Here is a 7,223-nt window from a genome sequence, read left to right as displayed (position 1 = left end):
GTTAATGGCAAATTAAAGATCAAATAGAACTTGAGATTAGAAGCCCACTCATAAGAACGAGAACATGTTGCTCTCATTTTAGCTCTCTGGTCACACACGAGATCTTCCAAGAGCTCTGCCCCATAAATCACGATTGCAACTTTAAAAATCTTGATCAATAAGTTATACAATGCACATTTTCTCAATTATTAGGTATCTTAAATCTTTAAAAATGTTGTGCACAGACTAGCTTCACACTCAGTGGGTATTAGTAAACGCATGCGTTTGCCTGTTGTAGGTCTTCCTGCGGGTGGGCCTTAGCTCGCTAGGCTCCTGGGGCATTAGCTAGGCTGGGCTTCAGCTAAGTGTTGGGTCCTGCTTCACAAGACCTCTGTTGTTGTTTTTGTTGTTGTTTTTGTTTTGTTTGTCTTTATGTTTCCACTATTTATTTATGACAAGTTTCAGTCTGTGATGCTCTTTAGTCAGAAGTTCTTTGAGACGATGCCATTGGCCTTGGCCAGTCAGAGAATGGAGTCATCTGACTCACCCATCCTGCGGATAGCCCCGCAGATAGCACAGGTTTTAAACTGGCCATTGAGCCTGCTGTCACCTTGTCAGCCTCGGCCACGTTCATCTGGGTGGACTCCTGGTCCTTGGCGCAGATGATGCGGTTGCTGGCGGGGCATTTCTCAGCACATACAAGTCCAAGAACTCGCCCACATCGTTCTGCATGTCGAGGGTGCGCCTGCTGCCACCACCAGAAGCACGTCCGCAGAAAGCCATTTTATTTTTTAACTAGTGACAACTTGAGGCCTATTCTTCAGGTGAGAGGCAGAAGTGTAAGAGACCCAGCCAGGTCATGCAAGTACATATATTGCACCTTAGCCAGTTTTGCTCAGTGGATAGAGCGTTGGCCTGTGGACCTAAGGGTCCCAGGTTAGATTCTCAGTTGCAGGCTCCTCCCTGGCCTGGCCTTGGTCAGGGCGCATGCAGGAGGTAACCAATCCATGTGTTTCTCTCACATCTATGTTCCGCTCTGTCTTTCCTTCTCTCTTCCATTTCTCTAAAATCAATGAAAAATATCCTTGGCTGAAGATTAAAAAAAATAATAAGATATCTTTTTTCAAAAAGAATATATTGCCTCTGTATATAATATTTCAGGTAACGACACTCCATTGACCAAAGCTAGTGGTTTGCCTAAGCTCAGTATCACTGGGATGGAGAAATACACCCCAAATCCCAGAGCAGTAAGCACTGCTGACCAATATGGCAAATGGACTGGATGTGTGATTTTATCATCAGGAGGAAGTGAGGAGTGGTGAGCAATAATCCAGGTTGCCATTTTAGCTAGACTTACACATTTTCTCTCCCTTTAAGTTGCCTTATTTCATTGATTTGTTGAATTCTTCATTCTCATCTCAAGTCATTTACTTTTATTTTATCTCTTTTCTTGATTAGTTCTATAAGAATTTGAATTAATAGTTTTAAAAAATTATAACATATATATTATCTCGATTATAGGATTTTCCTGCCTACCGTCTAAATAAACTTCTGAATTCAATTTCATTAACTTTTTATATTTCTGTATTTCTTAGAATTACTATCTAAGAATATTGTCTAAATTGTTCTATTCAGTACCTGTTTTTTATTATTACTTGTCAAATAGTAAAAACATTGAAGTTTTTCTATTTGTTTTTAATTATGTCTTTTAAACATGGCATCATATATGTTTAGTTATTCCTGTTGGTCATTTTATACCATCTATACATAAATGAATTTCTTCCTTCGGGTAAGATTCATTACTTACTTTAAGTTATAATTGAATTTTATTTCAGTCTCAAGACTTCTTTTTGTGACTGAATTGCAATGCAGCCAATTTGGGCAAATATTGGAGTTTGGGATCTCCCTCATTTCATCGTCTTTCCTGGGCTTGCTTTTAATTGCCAGGCTTACATTACCACAAGTCATAGGGGGACTGATGATGGTGCTGGATGGAATCAGTGTCATTTATCCACATCAAAGTAATAGCATCTGTCTGGCCTAGAGATTTTCTAGTCTACTATTTCAAATGCTCTGAGCACAGATAAATTCTTTAAGACATCACAAATTCTTTGGTTAGACAAGGCATACAGCCATTTATAATCCAAGATGGGAAGGCTGCTTTTATGTCCTGAAATGATAGTACTCATTTTAGGTAAATATCTTTGATTATTTGTTTAAAAATTTATTAACTATAATTATAGTCTGCTGAAACTTGAGGACCTATATGCTCTTCTCTCTAAGGAATTCAAGGGAAAATGTCCTTATTATGAAATGATATATTGGTTGTTAAATATTTATTGCATTTTATAATTAAAGTTGTAATAAAATAATTATAATAATCATAGATCAAATTATATTTAATAATCATATTCACTTGATTGACATATTAGATTTGTTTTTTTTCTATCAAGTATAGGAAAATATCTTGATATTCTATCTGCTGTTTTGTTATGGTTATATTTTCTTAGGTATTCAGGTTTTTCTTGTATATTAAGATGAATGTAATGAAGTGCTCAAAATTTTTTATCTTCCTTGCATATTTTCAAAATAGCCCTTAGGTTGAAGCCAGGGTAAGGCTTTGTTAGTCTAGCTTCCTATATTTTAGCATTAACTGAACAGTTTCCCTCTAGTGCTTATTTAGGTTGTCCATCAGCCTTAGCAGTTGGTTGTGATGGAGATTGTGTCAGGGTCTCTGTCTCTACATGGAACTGAGTGAAACATTCATAGATGACACCGTGAGGCGCTGTCACCATTTCAACACTAATACTGAAGAAGTCCCTTCATGTTTTTATTTTTTTAAAAATCCTATATAACAGTGATTCTCAACCTTCCTAATGCCACGACCATTTAATACAGTTCCTCATGCTGTGGTGACCCCTAACCATAAAATTATTTTCATTGCTGCTTCATAACTGTTATGAATCGTAATGTAAATATCTGATATGCAGGATGTATTTTCATTGTTACAAATTGAACATAATTAAAGCATAGTGATTAATCACAAAAACAACATGTAATTATATATGTGTTTTCCGATGGTCTCAGGCGACCCTTGTGAAAGGGTCGTTCGACCCCCAAAGGGTCGCAACCCACAGGTTGGTGACCCACAGGTTGGGACCCACTGCTCTATAATAAAAGCCTCATATGCTAAGTGCCCCACCTTTTGACCAGTTGCTGTGACGCACACTGACACCGGGGAGCAGATGTTCAATGCAGGAGCTTCCCCCTGGTGGTCCGTGTGCTTCCACAGGGGAGCACCGCTCATCCGGAAGCCAGCTCACAGCTGGCCAGCACAGCGCTAAGAATGTCTGACTGAGGGCTTAGGCCTGCTCCCTTGGTGGACATCCCCTGAGGGCTCCTGGACTGCAAGATGACGCAGGCAGAGCTGAGGGACCCCCACCCCCCACCCGCTCCTGAGTGCACAAATTTTCGTGCACAGGGCCTCTAGTGTATGTGTGTGTGTGTGTGTGTGTGTGTATACATACTACATATATACATATATTTATATACATATGTTTATCAATATATAGCTGAAGTGATAAGGTAAATTACAGCCTTTATTTATAGCCTGAATGACTTGCCAGTTAACTTATTCTTCTTTAAGAAGTGAAATCAATTATTCATTCATTTTTATCTTCATCCCTGCATTTCAACCTTGTCCCTACCAATGTTCATGATCAAACAGTATTACATAGTTCCATGAATTTGTTTCTTAAAGTCTTTGGCAGAGACTATGGTGACATTTGTATTGAATTATAAGTATATTTAGATTCACTTTCCCTTCCTACATTTTTCTCTTCATTGTTCCTAGTATGTTTCCTGCTTCAGAAAACTCTAATGTTTCATAGTTTAATAGATCTAATTTGTTTCAGAGAAACCGTCATCTTCCCTTCAATACGATATATTTATTAGAGATTATCTTAACAGCCCCTTTTGAAGGATGGTGGCAGCTCATTCTTCTGCATTAAAGTACAAACAGGCTTCATAAATTGTGCTTCAGAATTACCATATGGGCCCTCCTATTCCATCCATATTTTATCTATTCCACTTTAAGGTGATAAACATTCTTTTATGATTATAATACCTTATTTTTCAGTTAGTGCTTTATAATTATTTACTACAAGAACATAGTGAAATTAAAATATTTAATAAAAACATTTAATAAAACTTACTCAATTTTAAAAACATACTTAATGAATTAATAAATAACTAGTTTTTACCACAGTGCTTTTTCTCCATGGAATATTCCCTTTTGTCCATTGTTAATTAAGCTTTTGCTATTTGAAGTCAGGTTGCCTCATAACTGCTCATTGATAATCAAAACAAATACACACATACAAAAAGCAATGTCAGTGTTAGGTTGGCAGACTATGTTTCACTGAACACAAAATTGCTATGTAAGTCTGCTTGCAATGCCAGAATATAGATGTGTTTCTAATATACTAGGTAGAAGTTAACTTAAAGAACAAAAAGTTATAGAAGGGCAATATTATTCTTGTAAATTGCATCCATGTGGCCTAAAATAATAAAAACAGATTTTAATTGCTTAATATACAGAATATGTAATATGAAGTCCTTGTTTTAGAGAATAAATTTACAAGGTTTTATGAGAGAAAGAAATAAAGAATTTTTCTGATGTGATGGGCCTGGTTATATATCTCATATTATTTTGTAGTAATCTAAAGTGAATTGATTTGTGGTTTAAATAGGAAAAAAACACACATAAGAACACTGTGATATCATTAAAAAGACGGTTTTGTTCGCCAACTCATGAGACTTTCTGTCGCATGCCCTCTGTGTGCCTGGAGGCCAATAGTTAAGGTGTATGAGACTTTTGGGTAAATCATATAAACACATATTTTTAGTTAAGTTACATGGTGTTACTGAGATATGTGGTTGAATCTCTATAAAGTATCATCAGAGAAGAGGTTAGTGCAATCTAGCTGTCATACCACAGACAGATACTAATATCTTATATATGCAAAGTACAGACATTCCTTTAACAATATGGGTTTAGACTGTCCAGGTTCACTTATATTTGATTATTTTTCTATAAATACTATATTTTATCCTCCGTATGATTTTCTTAACATGTTCTTCTCTCTAAGTTTACTTTATTGTAATAATGAGTATGTAATAAATATAAAATGCAAAATATGTGTTAATTGACAGTTTGTGCTATCAGTAAAGTCAACAGTAGGCTATTAGTTGTTTTTGGGGGGGAGTCAAAAGTTATATGTGGATTTTTTACTAAATGGAGGTCAGTGCCCCTAGCACCTATGTTGTTCAAAAATCAACTGTATAATCATATCCGTTGATCAACCTTATGATTTGTGTTGAATTTGAATCTATGTCTCTTAGTATGGAGAAATACCACTCTTAATGATTGGCTGATGGCCAATCAAAAGGATGGATCACCAATGACTGTCTACTCCACTGCAGTCAGTGGCGGCTCTGACCATCCATTGCTTGACAGCATTTGTGATTTACAATAACAATGATACATGTGTCTGCTCCTGAAGGGAAGAAAGATGGAAGGAGATTTATCTCCCAGAGTGTGAAGTGAGTCCATTCCCAGAGTTCTTAGGCAGTGCCCTGGCTGGGCTGAATGAAGGAGATAGACCTTGGAGGGGGTGGTTGGACTGTGGCACTCTGAGACCAGACTTCCAACATCAGAGTTCCATCTTAGCAGTAATTTCTGTCTTCCACTAGTGACACAGAAGGAAATGGAAGCCACAGGACTGGAAACCAGGGGATTTAGGCAAGAAGGCTCCTGATGACTGTGTTACTTCAAACATTACACACCTTCCTTCATTTTCCAAGCAGAGGTGTCAACTCCTGATCTCTGCGGGTCCCTAGAGAGTGAAAACCAGCTCTCATGCTGCCCGAGCTGGGTGCCCCTGTCAGTCCACCTTAATGTGGCCTGGGGGTTGGTTATAAATTATTAATTAAGAAATACTATATTTATTATACCACTGAGTCCGTGAACTGAGTGATGCCTCCTATATTTATTTGGAATGTACTGAAATTTAGACTTTTCAATTACCATTAAGGAATGATTCTGATTAAAAAACTTGGGTAAGGAAAGAAAAGACAGAGGACAGTCTATAAAAATTGGCATCACCAGAGTCATTTTCCTGGACAATTTCCTGGGCATGTCTCTCTATCTCTCCAGGTCGGCTACATGCTACATCCCTTCCAGAATGATTGTCCCAGTGATGTCTCTAGCTGTTTGCCACTTCATTTTCTTTTACGTCTCACCCAGGATAGACAGCAGGTAGGCACAGTCAGTGAATTTACTAAATTTACTGAATTATTGGAACATTTTCAATGATAAATGGGAAGTTCTGAAGATGATATAGGCAACCTGAAAGATCTCTACATGCCTTGGAAATGAAACCATCCTTTTTCTGAGAGTCAGTACAGTCATTCAATGTATTTAGCATAAAATTAAAGGACCTGGGCCTTCCAGGGCCACTTTCAACTGCAGTTAAAAAGAAATTGTCTAAGAGGAAAGAGGGAAGAAACATGCTAGATGCCCACTTGTCTAGCTGGCTTGCTTGTGGGATGAAACTTTGGTAAGGATGTCAGATTTAGATCACTCTAGGGGCAGGTGTTTGTCTCTGTCTTTAAGATTGGGGATGTTGAGGACTGTCACACTATACTCATAAATACCCACAATACAAATCACAATTGCATGTTTCCAAGGTTACAGAATTTATAAGTAGTGTTATTTCTCCAAAGGACTCAGTACCTACTACAAGTCATCAGTTCAATTGATTTAGTATTCAGTGTGATTTAAAATTAGATGGGAAAAGAAGCAGTGGAAGATAGTTTGCCTGTCGGTGATTATATTGAATTTTGTGCATAAATCTACACATCATTATAATGCACCCATTCGGATAAATGCTTTTACTTAAAGAGGTTGTTCTTGATCTTATATAGAATATATTGCACTTGAGGCTTAATGTTAACAAAAAGATGTGATGTTATTTTTAAAATGTGCCTCATGATTGATATGGAGGCTTTGTCTTTTTCAGAATAAGGTCTCTAACATCAGATTTCCCTGATTAAATTTTATATGTTATGAATTATTCATCATTTATTCTTCATAAACCAAATAGGCTGATATTACAGAACTCATAAAGCAAGGGAGCGGCGTGTCACTAAATCAAGCCGCCAGTCCAGAGCAGAGCTGTTTT

At 37.1% G+C, this 7,223-nt stretch overlaps 1 pseudogene across 1 annotated transcript; it reads right to left on the bottom strand.

Moving 5' to 3' along the window:
* Positions 1 to 461: 461 nt before the first annotated feature.
* Positions 462 to 711, bottom strand: LOC308533577 (small ribosomal subunit protein eS21-like; annotated as a pseudogene). The gene has a single exon. The product of its transcript is annotated as a small ribosomal subunit protein eS21-like (transcript).
* Positions 712 to 7,223: the final 6,512 nt, after the last annotated feature.

The sequence above is a fragment of the Myotis nattereri genome (genome assembly GCF_964212035.1).
Source record: "Myotis nattereri genome assembly, chromosome: 17".
Taxonomy (NCBI): Eukaryota; Metazoa; Chordata; class Mammalia; order Chiroptera; family Vespertilionidae; genus Myotis; species Myotis nattereri.
The sequence above is the reverse complement of the archived record's forward strand: the minus strand, read 5'-3'. Positions and strand labels throughout refer to the sequence as shown.